The following is a 14,667-nucleotide window of genomic DNA, read 5'->3' on the forward strand; positions in this document are numbered from 1 at the left end:
CACCACAAAACCTGTTCCCTTTTATCCTTTTCTAAAATCTTTATCTTGAAGGCTTCGCTTCAGTGGAATTTTCCTGCAATGGTCTTTAACCTATATTCAATTCTTCTTTCCTGACTTTGAGTTACACTTCCAATCAGTAACATAGTTCATTGTTTATTTCTTGCCTAACTTACTGCTGAGTGCTAATTTTCTGTCTCAAATTGTACTTTGAGGATAGGGACTCTAGCAGATGTTATCTCTGAATATTTCAAAAAGCAGTCCTGAGTAGGCTGTGGTGGCATCTACTTGGGAGCCTGGGGCAGGAGAATCACAGCTTGAAGCCAGCCAGGGAAACTTAGCCAGGACATGGTAAGCAGGCTTATAGATTTGACACACCGATTACCTGATCATGAAGGCGACTTTGTGTACACTAAGTCTTATATTTTAATTAAGGTAAACTTGGCCTTGGTGTGGAAAAATAAGGTGGCAAAAGTTGTCAGAACATAACTGCTCTTTGAATTAAGTACCCACAATCCGGAAGCCTTCACCAGAGCTGAATAACTGAAAAGGATTCCCTCCTACTGTCCTTTGAAGTCAATGATTGGCAGCCAATAGAGGTCTCTGGAGAGCCCAAAAGTGACCATAGTTGAACTCAGGATCCTCAACACCCAGCCCTGCCCCATTCCTCAACCTGCCCAGCCAGTGGAGAAAGCCAGGCCCAGGAATGAGATGTTCACTCTGACTGTTTCAATAGCCCACTTCGGGGGAAGCTTGGGGACCCTCCCTTTTTCTAGCTGTAACCTGCCTGTGGCTGTCTAGCCTGGTCTGCTCTGCCATGCTTCTGTGCTCATGAGTTGAGAAGAAAGACTCCAGGTTCAGTTTTTACCCTTTGCCTTCACACCTCTTAGAATGGTGTTAAAAATCTGACTATGTACCTTCCTGTCCACACATAATTTCCCAAATTTTGCAAAGCGGCCTTTGGTGGGTAAAGTGTTTTTGATGCCAGTGTTCTTTGCCAAGCTGTAGAGTAAGTCAATGGTGTCACTGGTCCTTACCTCAAAGCACTGAGCACGGTGGCCTCTCTGCATCTCTTAGCCTGAGGATGCACAAAATGTAGGCCACCTGCTGAAAGTTCCAGATGTCTTCAAACAAGAACAATTAGAGGCCAGGAGATAGGGCACTGCTCAGCTATTACAGACAAGAAGTGTAGAAAACACCTGACTCAGTGGCTCAGATGGTGAAGTCGACCTCAACTTACTGATCCCGAGAGGGTACGGACTCCCTCTCTTACATGTCACAAGACAAGCTTTGTAGAATACCGTGGTGCCTGTGACCCGACAGTACTTCTCTGCTGTTTTGTCTCTTAGGCTACGGGCTTTACGGACCCCAAGGTTTTAGCAGTACCTGGGGTTGAGTAATGAAATCTAGACCCTTTCCCTTTCCTATTAATCAGTACCCAAAACAAATGACATAATCCTTCTACAGAGTTACTATTTAGCAAATAAGCATCGGAATGGCTGTAAAATTGCTAATAAGTTGAAATACTTTCCAAACTCACATGTAAATAGCTGCTGCCAGCTACCAGGTGACTCAGTCACTCTGTCCCCAAGGAGCCCCAGGTGAGCTCTGCTAAGGACCAGCCTGGCCCCTGTCAGCTGGCTGGCACAGCGCTCTACCCTAGACCTCAGCCTCCTCTGTCACAGTGGGTCCAGATCCCACCCCCAGCAGTAGGGCTGGCACACCAGAAAGCTTATGCCTGCTGACAGTCAGGCTGTCCTCCCAAGGCATGTGCTGGAGTTACTCCCAAAGTGCTGCACTGTACCATCACTCTTCAGCATTCTGAAGACTACCTTGCTCTTTTATGCTTGTGCTAATCATTCGTCTAGCCCAGAGAACAGGACTGGACCATGGGCACTGTGGTGAGGCTACTGAAAGAATCACATCGCACAAAATTGGAGCCATATCTGAAAGCCCTCTCCTCTCTATCTCCCTCTCCTCTTGGCTGCGTGGATTCCCATGCAAACTTGCAGAATGCTTACATCTCTCTCAGTACTCTCTCTAGTCAGGGAAGGAACAATATAACCCAGGTACCATTAGGTGTTAGGCCCTGAAGTCCACGTGGTGCCATGGACAGACAGTAGTGCCACCTGCCAGAGTATAGATATTAGAAAGTGTATTCCAGTAGAAGGGACTGTTTTAGTCAAAAACTCTGCACCAATGAACCCTAATAATAACTCTACCAACCTGACAGTGCCACTGGAGAGGTAAGGAGAACCAGGTCACCGAGGACCTACAAAGCCACCTTAAGGACATTTAAGCAGAAATATGTCATAATCAGATTTGAATTCTATCAGGATCATTTTGAGGCATGTCCAGCAAATCAGAGGAAATATGTTTGGTATCTTAGTTACTTTCTCCTTGCTGGAACAAAATACCCAACATTCACAAGTAGAAGGAAAAAAGGGTTTATTTCAGCTCACACTTTGTAGAGTTTCAGTCCAGAGTCAATTGGCTCCGAGGCATGGAAGCATGGTGAATGGGCCTGGCAGGCAGGAAGCCTCAGAAGGAGGAGGAGGGGTATGTCATGTTCCAGGCCTTGCCCACAGTGACCCACCTCTTCCTACACCCATCATCACACCCCACTATAAACCCATCAGTTGATTAGTCCATGTGACATGATCCAGTCACTCCCCAAAGCCTCACTGATGAGTGCATAGGTGCTGGGGGGACATCCACATGTAAGCCATAACATCTGGCTTCCCAAGCTCCTCCCTATATTTTTCCTTTTTCCTTCATACTATCTTGACTTGCACTAGGCTTTGGCTTGCCTTGGTTTCTCTGATCTTAACTTTGCTCCAGGACATCGTCCTACAAAACCACTTTTAAAGTATTATTAATTTACATATTTCTGCCATGCTTGCTAATTGGCTCACCTGGGTCTCATTTTCTGGACTCAGCAGTACAATCTCATTAACCTAGTTAAACTTTTTTGGGCTATGAACAGGCCACCTTAGACCAAGAAGCCATGAGGGTAGCTATCTGTCTCCATATTGGGGATGCTCATGGATTTCAAGATGGTGGGGTGTGGCAAGCAAAGACTGTTTATCTCCCATGTCATCAACCAACATGTTTGCTCAGAGCATTGACTCAAATAGCAGCTGGTAAAGGTAAGGAGGAGTTAGAAAATGCAAAATTTTTAAAAAGATGGTTTCTGTTAGGAAAATAATACGTGTGTAGTGTATATACACATGCGGAAACGTTCTAGAGGAATCTATACTCAAAATGTTAACAGTACTTACACTTCAGTGGTGATGGAAATAACAGATGATTCCTTTCCTATAGTTATTTAAATTTCCAATTGTTTCACTTGAGAAAAAAATTTTTGTAACAAAAATAAATGTGATTTTAAGGAAATAAGCGACATTACACATAATCTTCCATATTTTTCTGTATGAGTAATTCACAAAATAACTTCTGGACAATTTTTTTCTTTCCTATATGCATTTGATTTCTACTCAGTTGCCACCAGGTAGTGAATGTAGCACATTAAAGGTGATTGAAAGGTTTATGCTTTTCCATAAGATAGTCCCTCTGAATCAGATTTCATAGAAAAAGCTTTCATATATTATTCTGATATATGCCATGCCAAATTATCCCCCTGGTAATTAAAATTTAATTACATAACAGTCACATCATAAGATGTAACACTGACAATTTAAGGACTTTGTCCCGTATTTTCAAAGACCATAAGCCTTGGTGTATAGTTAACAGTAAAACGTCTATCTGTAGACTTCTAATAATTTGCATGTTATGAAATGTCAACTTATCTTCATTACTAAAAATATATACATTATGTAGATACAGTTTTGAGGACTTCAGCTTAGCAATAAACCTTTTAAAATTACCACTGAAACATCCCCAAAGAAGTAAATGAGGAAAACTGACCCCTCCCCAAGTTTGGTAAGTTTGTTAACCGATTGTGGCATTAGTCAGTCCCATGGGGAACTGGATAAATAAGAACATCTGTTATAATTATGATCTTAAATGCCTCTGGCTTTCTCTAGACATTTGTGGGATGTATATACATATCAGTAATAATAAACAATAAACATAAAGCTGTATAAAGTCCCTCTGAAGAACATTACATTTCTGAATATTTGGAATTTCACTGAGGGAGAAGAACTAAAATAAAATGAGCATTAAATGGTCTGTTTTCCCACTCATGCAGGAAAATTTTAAGTCCTTTACAGTTTTTTATATTGTTCTAGTATTCATTACTGGGAAAGTTTCTACTATTCATAATTCTATATTTTCTTTCCCTATGGAAGGTAAACAATGAGGTAAGGAAAGAGAAAATAGTAAATATCAAAATTCTGTATTCTGATGTTCAGCTACTGTGCTCAGAAGCCCTCCTTTGAAACTCTTGCCTCCAAATCCTAAAAAATGAGTCTTCCGGGGGCAGGGGAGCCCACCCAGCCAGGGTAGGTTTGGAGGACAACTGAGGCCACCCTGGGAAAGTCACCTGGGGACGGACAGTCCCACCCATGTCCCATCAGGCTGCCCCCTCAGAGAGGCTCCCCTCCTTTAATCTGGTCTAAACAAACTGCATGGCTGACAACGTGAAGGAAAAGAAGAGGAAACAAGCAAGTAAACTCCAGCTTGAAAGGATGTCCAGTTTCAAGGATACATTTGAAAAACATCTGCGGGATAAGAAAATTCTTAAAATATTGAAGTCAACAGCATGCCTTGGTCAGAACAACAGAAAAGGTCCAAGAGATGAAGAGGAAGGGTGGACTCCATTGCTAGACTTGTAGGAGACAGAACCCTTGAGAATAAAAGGTTCCTTCCTTACAATCTGACAGAAAGTATTCTGATTCCTCAAATGATTAGGAGACCTCAATAGTAACGAATTACATCAGAATGTGGGAGCAAGTGTCTCAGCCAGCTTAATGCAAGAAATAGCATCTAGCAAGAATGAAAGAAGATATGAAAACAATGAACACTATCTGATTCTCAAGCCAATGAAATATGATAAAGAAGGGAAAGAGACCTAAGTTGGAACGAGACTCTACACAACACAAGGTGATAAAATGTCACCATCAGTAGACGGTGACAAGCCATATATTTATATTAGAATACCCAAGGCAAACAGTAAAACAGCTTTAGAGTAATACACTCAAAAACACTTTAAATCCAAAAAATTGCTCAAGTAACCAAGAAACTAAAGAGCAAGAACCAAGAAAACAAGCAGAAAACAAAAATAATTAAAAGCTAAATGTAAATACCAACATATAAATATTTATCATCAATAAAAATTATATAATAATAAAAGAAAAAATGTGTCTTCCCACAATACTAGTGGTAAAACTGATTTAAATATATATAATTTCTGCCTATGTTTAGGAGTAAAGAGTCACTCAGAGCAGAAAAGAAAGGGGAAGGCAAGACAGCAACGTTAAATATGTGTTTTTAAGACTCAAAATACATGAGCTAGAAAATAATTTGCAGCTGATAAATGGTAACACCGAAGTTTTTTTTCTCTTGAAGTTTCAATTTCAACAATGATGGCAAATCAGAGACAGCTGCTGCTGTGTGTCGCCCTCCTCCTTGATTCTGGACTGTGTTGAGGTGACTGTCACACTTAGCCGAAGGATCCCATCAGCGCATGATGGGCTGGGGAATGCGAACCCAGAGAACATGACTGGAATTAGCTTCCTCTTTCCATCTTGGTGTTAGGCTGTGGTCTGCAACTTTCACTTAACCCGCTGGTCCTCCCAGGAGCATCCGATGAGTGGATTCCTTGCTATTTCCAAGACAGAATTTAACTGTGTGTATGAAATAATATATGTAGATTGCCTTCACAGCCTTGTGGAAAGAATCAAAGAAGGAAAGCACAAATCCAAGAAGGAGGGGGAGATGTTTATGAAGAAAGAAACCAGTGAAGTAAGTTAAACAACAAAGGACGGGCCCAGTGTATATTGCCTCTGATTTTCCAGTGTTTGCTTTCCATTTAAAACAGCTCACTTGTGGAAACTCTCAATTAGTCACATTAAGCAAATATTCCAGTGTTGGTACACACTATAAAAACACTTGGGAGGGGCTGGGGATTTAGCTCAGTGGTGCCACCGTCTGCCTCACAAGTGCAAGGACCGGAGTTCAATCCCCAGTACCAAAAAAACCAAAACAAACAAACAAACAAAACACTTGGGAAAGGCAATTAGTCCAAATATTCAATATGTGTGAAGGCATTTGGAAAATTAAATTATTTTTAAGTCATGAGGTATTAGAAGAAATAGTACAGCATCCAAAAATATTTACTACATTTCCAACTAGTACCTAATGAGCCATTTTAGATCAGAGAGGAGATTTAGCAAATTCAAGAAACAGAATCACCAGCACAGGAGAGATTTCCTTCTTGGCTCCTCTTGCCTTTCCATTTCCCTGATAGCTTAAGGTTTTACCAGGATCATTTTGTATGGAGGAGGCAGGATGGGTGCAGTCTAGGAAAAGAATTTTATTCTGCCTATTAGATATTTCAAAGAGCCTCTTAAAGTTCAACTTTTAATGCTTATGAAATGAAATGACTTTTAATGAACTATTCCCTATGAAATTAGTCTTGTTCAGACTTTCCACAAAACATGAAAAGGTAGATTACCAAATTTTTTGCAGTTCTAAAAGTAAAAATAGGCAAACTTATTCCAAAGCAAAATACACAAAAAAGGAATGAGTAATGAGGGTATAAATGTTCAGATGACAGGTACACAATAAAAAATGATTTTGCAAACTAAAGTGCATCAAGGAGAATCCAACCATATGTTGATTTTAGAGTCTTCTGTAGAAAGGTAAAGTAAACGAAAATATCCAGGGAAGTTTAAGAATAGAAGGAAATGACTCATTGATAATATGCTTGCTTCACAGGATAACCTTTGTGCTGAAGCGCAGAGACTCTAATCAGTGGAGGCCAGACTTAGGGTTACAAAGGGGAAGGCGGGTGGGTATGGAACCCAGGGAGAGGTGACCCAGTGTCCCTTTCCTGAATTTTTTACTCTCAGATTCCAGTCTTTAACTACCTCAAAATGGGACGAACTCAAGTCCCAAGGATTCATATACTTCAAAGATTTGTCATGTATATTTTATATCTGGGAATTCAGTAAGCAGCACTTCTGTGGAAAGGTAAGTAAAAAAAGATAATTCCCATTTTATAAAGTTTAACATATACACACTGTGTCAGAGAGAGAGAGAGAGAGAGAGAGAGACAGAGACAGAGACAGAGAGAGAATATAAAGATATATGCTCAAGGTCCAGTGAAATCTTGTTAGAGAGAATCCTACATTCCTGTGCATTGAAAGTGACTGAATATATTTGTTATGACTTGTTCCAGAAATGTATCCTTTGCTCTTGATACATTAGCTACTTGTAGACCTCAATACCACGCTTGACTTCCTCTGTTTATATAGTTTACTAACCTTGTACTGCACTCTAAAAACTCAATAGCTTTAAACCGGGCATGATGGTACACACCTGTAATCCCAGCATTTTGGGAGGCTCAGGCAGCAAGATCATAAGTGAGTCCAGTGTGGGCAGCTTAGTAACTTAGCATGACCCTACCTCAAAAGGGGTGGGGGGATGCTGAGGATGTAGCCTAGTGCGAAGGTTTGGGTTTCAAAACCTAGTACTGTTGGGGGGGGCGCTCAGATAAATATTCTATTACAAATGTTAAGGATTCTTCTCCCAAATTTTAATATCATAACTTTGCTCCTAAAGGTAACACAAAAATCTGATTGTACAATATGGTGCCAGAATCTCTTACAAATAATCCATTTCCAATCTGGTGCTTATGAGAATAACTCCCCTTTTATTAACTACCTGTAGCCTTGGTGGGGCCATTTCCCATGTGCCTAACAGAAGAGATACAGGTGCAAGTGCTGCAAAACTTACTACAATCCAATGAACGGCAGTCAGAAATAATTTCAAGTTTCCAGTAGCTGATTTTGAGTTGTGAGTTGCAGTAGTGGGAAAAACACACTGTTGATCTGCGTGGTGTCAGTTGATAAGGTCAATTCTAGCTTGCTGTAATTGATATAATTGAGTAAAGGTTATGGTTTAGTCAAGAAAGGTTTAGAGTTGCTACTGATACCACTGCTGTTGACCCTTATTCTAGAGACCTTGGCTCATGTCCCACTGAAAATTGTATTTTAATGGCAAACTGAATGGCACGGCAAATCCTCATGTACAATGATTAAAGAACAGTTCATAGACAATATGCTTAGTAGTATTTGTAAAAACAAAACATATATACATAGAAAACTAGAAAGTTATACACCAAAATGTCAGTAATCATAGTATATTGTTTTCTTTTTTATTTTTTCCACATTTTCCAAAGGTTCCACAAACTTCTTTTTCACAATACTTTTACAGCCAGAAAATGTTACTTGAAATAGTAAATAAATTTCATCTAGCAATATATTAGTAATATGTTGAAAAAGTGAGTTTTGCCAGAGAATTAACCCATTGCTATTTAAAAGCTATGCTATTGGTATTGTGGTTTAAAGAGGTCACTGGAGAGGGTTCCCCAACACAGAGCTCATCACACCCATGGAATAATCTATAGGCCAGCTGACATCTGTCACAGAAAAAGAATTTTTAAGACACATCAGAAAGAGCCATAAAGAGGTTTATTAGGCAGAGTCTTAAAAGAAAGCAGAGTGCAGGCCTGGAGAGAGAGATGGGCTGTGGCTGGGTACATTTATGCAACCTTGAGGTGTCCATGATTCTAGGATGCGTTTCTGCTGTCTGCCAGGTCACTCATCTGGTGGATGTGTGCTGGAAGCTGAGATGTGATGCTCACTTAATAACGCACCTTGTGTGGCTGCAGGTCCTTAGGAGAGAGCATGATTTGCAGAAAGATGTGTGCCTAGTCCCCAGTTTTCAGGGTTATTGTGTGAGTTTCTTGGAGGGGAAAAAGGACTGAGTAACTCTCATGTTCTTTTTTTTTGTTCTTTTATTGGTACATTTTAGGTATACAATTCATTTACATTTATCATTGGGTGCTTGTACCTGTACATGATATATCTTAGTTCTTATTTTTTTCCCCATTACCTGCGCGCCCTTCACCCCCTCCGCCCTTCCCTATTTACATAGATTTCATTTCCATTTTTTTTTCTTTTCTCATAGTTTTTCCTTTCCCTCTTTTCCTTTCCCCTTCCCTTCCCTTCACTCCTTTGTCTTTGGACCTTTTTTCCTATTTCAAATTATCAACTTAATTTTAATCATTTTAACCCTTGTTTACACTATCCGTTTCTCACACTAGTGAAACTATTTGGTATTTACACATGTGTGTCCTATTTATTTCACTTAAGAGTATGGCCTCGATATGCATCCATTTAGCTCTAAATGACTCCAGTTTTTCATTCTTTATATCTGAGTAGTACTCCATTTTATAAATAAAAAACCACATTTTCTTTATCCAGTTTCCAGTTGATGGGCACTTGGGCTGCTTCTGAGCTTTAGCTATTACAAACTGTGGCGCTATGAACATGGGTGCACATATATCACTGTGGTATGATTCTTTTAATTCTTTTGGGAAGATACCCAGCAGGGGAATAGTTGGGTCAAATGGGACCTCTAGCCCTAGTTCTTTGAGGTATCTCCATACTGATTTCCACAGTGGTTGCACCAGTCTGCACTCCCACCAACAATGGAGAAGGGTTCCTTTCTCTCCACACCCCCGCCAGCATTTGTTATTGGTTGATTTCTTGATACCAGCCATTCTTTGTGGGGTGAGGTGAAATCTCAGTGTTGTTTTCATCTGCATCTCTTGAATGACAAGTGATGTTGAACATTTTTTCATATATTTGTTTGCTGCTTTTACTTCTTTGTCTGAGAAATATCTGTTCATTTCAGAAGCCCATTTTTGAATTGGGTCTTTGAATTTGGGGGGTCAACTTTCATGTTCTGAACCTGCAGTTTTTCTTAAAAGTACAATTTTAAAATTACAGTGTACCTCGTCTCCTTTCTACCTATCTTTATTCCTTTTATCCTACCTCAGGGGGATGAAGGAAACAAGAGAGGACCCAGAAATATGGCCTATCCTGCATAAAGGAACATAATGCATAATACTTTAGTCATTACAGATCAATAAAAAAGGAAAGTTTAGCAAATGTCAGAAAAAATGACTAACTATTGGGGTCAAGGGATCAGTTCAGAGCTTCTCAAAATAATTTACAGGTTACTGAAGTCTTAAATTTTAGAAATCAAATAGTAAAAATATCACAGGAATTATAAATGAATACTGACCTGATCTTGGTTCAAGAGGGATTTTCTAGGCTCAAATGATCCTCTCACCCCAGCTTTCAGAAAAGTTGGGAACATAAGCAAGTGCCACTGCTCATATTACTTTTAAAATTCTGCAGTAATAAAAACTGTTATATAAAAGAGCCAGCTAAACATCTTGCAACAAATGTGACAAAAGGTTGCCATGTTTGCTACATTATTAAAAAGAATAAAGAATAAAATTACAGGATCACTAGTCTGGGAGTTCCATGAAAGAGGAAGTATAACTGTCTTTTTGGGATTTATATTCATTAGAATAATGCCTCGATCATTATCTAAGTAATTAATATGTATTGAATAAATAGAGAAATAGCAAATATGAAAAGGCAACTAAAAACAAATGGGAAAGGAAGGAAAATATAAATGGATAATAAACATGAAAAAATTCACAACTAATAAAAATGCACTAAAACTAAGATGAGAAATTAGTGTTGCATGTGTGTGTGTGTGTGTTGTGCACTTAATGATAGATGCAGTAATGAGTTAGGCAACGTCACTCATTGTGAGAAGCATCTTGAAGCGCAATTGGTAAAATCACATTGTTGACAATGTAATTCTATACATCTAACTGGATATTTATGAAGGGTATGTCTCCTAAACTCCAGAGCTCTCCAAATCTGTTTTCAAACTGTTATAAAGAGCCCTGGCATTCTTTACAGGTGTCCCAAGTTAGCTTCAAAAGTAGGAAGACAGTTCCCCTCTGTCTCAAATACAATTTGACTTACATCTAATCTTCATGGTAGGCTCCATGTAAGAATTGTTTCTTATGGGCCGAGGATTTAGCTCAGTGGTTTCACCATCTGCTGTCCAAGCGCAAGAACCCGAGTTCGATCCCCGGTACCAAAAAAAAAAAAAGAATTGTTTCTTAAGTTCACTGAAAATATCAAAATTTGAATACCAATATACTATAGTATATGATTTCTTCAATAAAAAAACAAGTATTACTTTTCAAAAAATCTACTAGAGAAACGGAGAATGATACAGTGCTACATTCCCACTGACATCACAATGGCAATTGAAATTCCCGCTCAGGAAACGTAAATTATTCTATGAATACCTAGCAAGTAGTCAAAAGCTCAGACGTAAATAAGGAAAATTTTCAGGGCCGGTTGCAATAAGGAATAAAAGATTTGTGCTCTGTGATGTTCAGTGGTGTTCCCTAATATGTGTCAGTCTGTCCTAACAGAAACCAGCTTCCATTCAGATGTTTCAACCAAAGAGTTTTATTGAGGAGACTATTTACCGAAGCTGGGGCTAGGTTTAAGGTTTGGTAAGAGAAAACAAGAAACTGGAAGGCACCACAACTGCAAGAAGCTGTGGAGGAGGCTAGGCCTAAAGGAATAACGTGGGAATCATGGTGGCAGAGCCCAATGGAAAGGGGGCGGGGGGGGGCGCTGCTTTTATGGTTCCCTTAGAAGTTCAAAGCCAATGTCAGAATGCCACCAGAAGCAGGAAGGGATGGGAAGAAATATCCCAACCTTTCTTGTTTTCCATCCTTCAGGTTCCTGAGGTGTCTCCCCCTGGTGTCTACCGGTGGTTAAACTGGCCCCAAGGGAAGAGTTCCCAATGAGGAAAGTTCCTTCCACATTTTGAGCCTAGCAGATGGGGGACAGGGCAGATAAATCCACTGGACAGCAAGTGAGAAAAACCAGCCAACTTCCAACAGCAAACTGTTGGGACCTCTGATGCCCAGCAACAGACGAAAGCTAACTAGATAATGGTATTAACCATTCTACAGTTAAGTGCTCCAAAACTATTATGGAACCAGTAACTCACTGGCCACTCAGACCCCTGTGCTGGACGTTCATTTGCTTGCTGCTGACCCAACCAAAGGAGGCTGTTTATTTTTGGTGAACAGGAAAAATGATTCTTTCAAGAGCTAGCTCCAAGAAGAAAGAGGCCCCATTTGTCCCAGACCACCATCTGACCCGTGCCCAGGTGCACAGAGGTCTTTTGTAGCAAGGATCAGAGGAAGAGGGTGCAATGACAGACAACTCCAGGCTTGTTTTGTCCTTCCTGGACCTGGGCCCAAGATCTGCATGACCTTTTTTGTTTCTCTAGGCTAAGCAGAGGAGGGGGTGTCCATTATGAGCTCTGTAGGAAGTTGGGAAAAGTCACTTATTTCTAAAACAAAAACTAATCTAATATTTAAAGCGCTATTTTGTTGTGCTAGTTACAGAACCACTGAAAAGAAAGCAGTGAGCGCCATCTGCAGCAGCAGAGTCTGGGAAGATCTTCTCAGACTGACCACTGAGATCCTCTATTGTACCATGAGCAAAGTTCCTTATACTTTTGCTTACTGAAAACAATGACAGCCAAACATACATTCAACAAAGAACCACGTAGTCTAATAAAACCACATCCTACCTCCTACCCTGAGACCAGATAGTGTTCCTCTCCTCCCAGGTCTTTCTCAATTGGGGGGGGGGGGGGTACCGGATATCAAACTCGGGTCCTTGCGCTTGTGCAGCGGGTGCCGGAACCACAGAGCTAAATTCCTGGCCCCTCCCAGGTCTTTCTCTATGCATAGGTACACATATGGTTATGCTGTATTTCATTATATCATAAATACTCTTGTAAACTACATTTTGCACTTAATAAATCATAAATATTTTTTTGTGCAACAGATACCATTCTGGAACATTTAAAATAATTAAAACTAGGGCCAGGGATTTAGCTCACTGGTTTTGCCACCTGCTGTGCAAGCACAAGGACCCGAGTTCGATCCCCAGTACTAAAAAAAAAAAAATTAAAATTTTGTAAAAACTTGTCTCTTTGTACCTAATTATAGCTATGTAAATATTCAGACATTTAATTTGGTTTCTCTCTTGGCCAAACTACTTCCTGCAGTTTGTTCTTTGTACCTATTTCTTCCCTTGCAGCAACTCCAGGCCACTATCTGGTTTTCTATGGCTGGCAAACTAATAGTTTTTACATTTTTAGGATTTTTTAAAAGCATGAATATGAAAGGAAAGCAACAGAGACAAATGTGGGTTTCAAAACCTTAAGTATTTATTCTCTGGCTTTTTATAGATGACTTTTGTCAATGCCTATTATAGAGCAATTATAAATTCCCCAAAATGTAGTTTTTAGTCCAAGGGTGTGAATGTTTTGAAGCTTTTCTTACATTCTGCCAGATTGCCCTGAGGATGTTGGAGCTGACTTACGCCCTTCTTGGTAACCATGAGTTTGGTCATCTGCCACGCTTCCTGTCGGGGAGGCTGCTGGTCCAAATCCCAAGCTCTGGGGATTATTTTATTCTGAGCCCATTTGATGATGCACCATTTTAAGTTTTCATTCTCTTAAAAATGCTTAGCTATTAACATTTTTTTCATGACTTAGCTACGTTATATTTTTGTTCATTTTTAAAAGAAAGGTCTATTTATAATTTGGTTTTAAGAACTCTATTTTGTGTTATTTTCTCATCTTTGATATATTTTGCAACTTCTGCATAATTTTTATTTCCTTTAATTTTACTCTATGGGTTTTTTTAATGAAAGAAGTTAAAATTTAACAGTAAAACTTGTCCCTTTTCCTTTAAAATTTTGACTGTTGCTCTGAGATTAAAAGCAACTTATATTTTCTTATCACTTATATTTTCAATCACATATTTTCTCCTTGCCCTTTTAAAACATTTGAAAAAGATTAAGTATTTTAATCCTGCTCACATTTAGCCTCTGAGAAAGGTTTTAAGAGGATGAATAGGTAACATGTGAGTCCCGGAGTCAAATTGCTGGGTTCAAATTTAGCTTCACCACAGAATACGCATCTAAGTAAATTAACTTCTCTACGTCTGTTTTCTTGCTTACACCCGAGACAACAGGAAGGCCTGCGTAGGATTTAGGTAAGAATTAACAGCTATAAAACACACGAAGTACTTAGCGCAGTGCCATTAGGAATTATTATAGCAGTAAGAGAATGCTCCAGGGAAACTCAATAACTACAGAGATAGGAAATCAGTTTTAGGAAAGGAGGTGAAGGGCAGTAAAACGGGTGGGGGGGGGGCTCACATGGGGGCGCAGTGGGCCTTGAATGCCAAGCCCAGGAACTCGATTTGATTCCCAGAGCTGGGGAGCCAAAAGGCTTTGAAGCATGGAGGAAACCCACTGAGATGCGAGATGTGGGAGGCTCTGTGGTCAGGATTCACATCCCTGCCCCTCCTTGGCCTCTCCAAATTCCTTGCTCCCTAAAGGCAAATTCTTTCCCTTGCTAAGTAATTCTGGAATTGATTTATCTCTTTGCTTCTAAGCGACCTGTTTAAGTGATTTCCGGATCTTGCCATCCTAGGTACCAGCGTGGGGCTAAAGACTGGGCAGAACAGCGGGATGGACCCGGGAAGGTGGACTGAGCACCAGG

Source organism: Heterocephalus glaber, unplaced genomic scaffold (genome assembly GCF_053883595.1).
Source record: "Heterocephalus glaber isolate CG9 unplaced genomic scaffold, H.glaber_assembly_v1.0 deba00001190, whole genome shotgun sequence".
NCBI lineage: Eukaryota > Metazoa > Chordata > Mammalia > Rodentia > Bathyergidae > Heterocephalus > Heterocephalus glaber.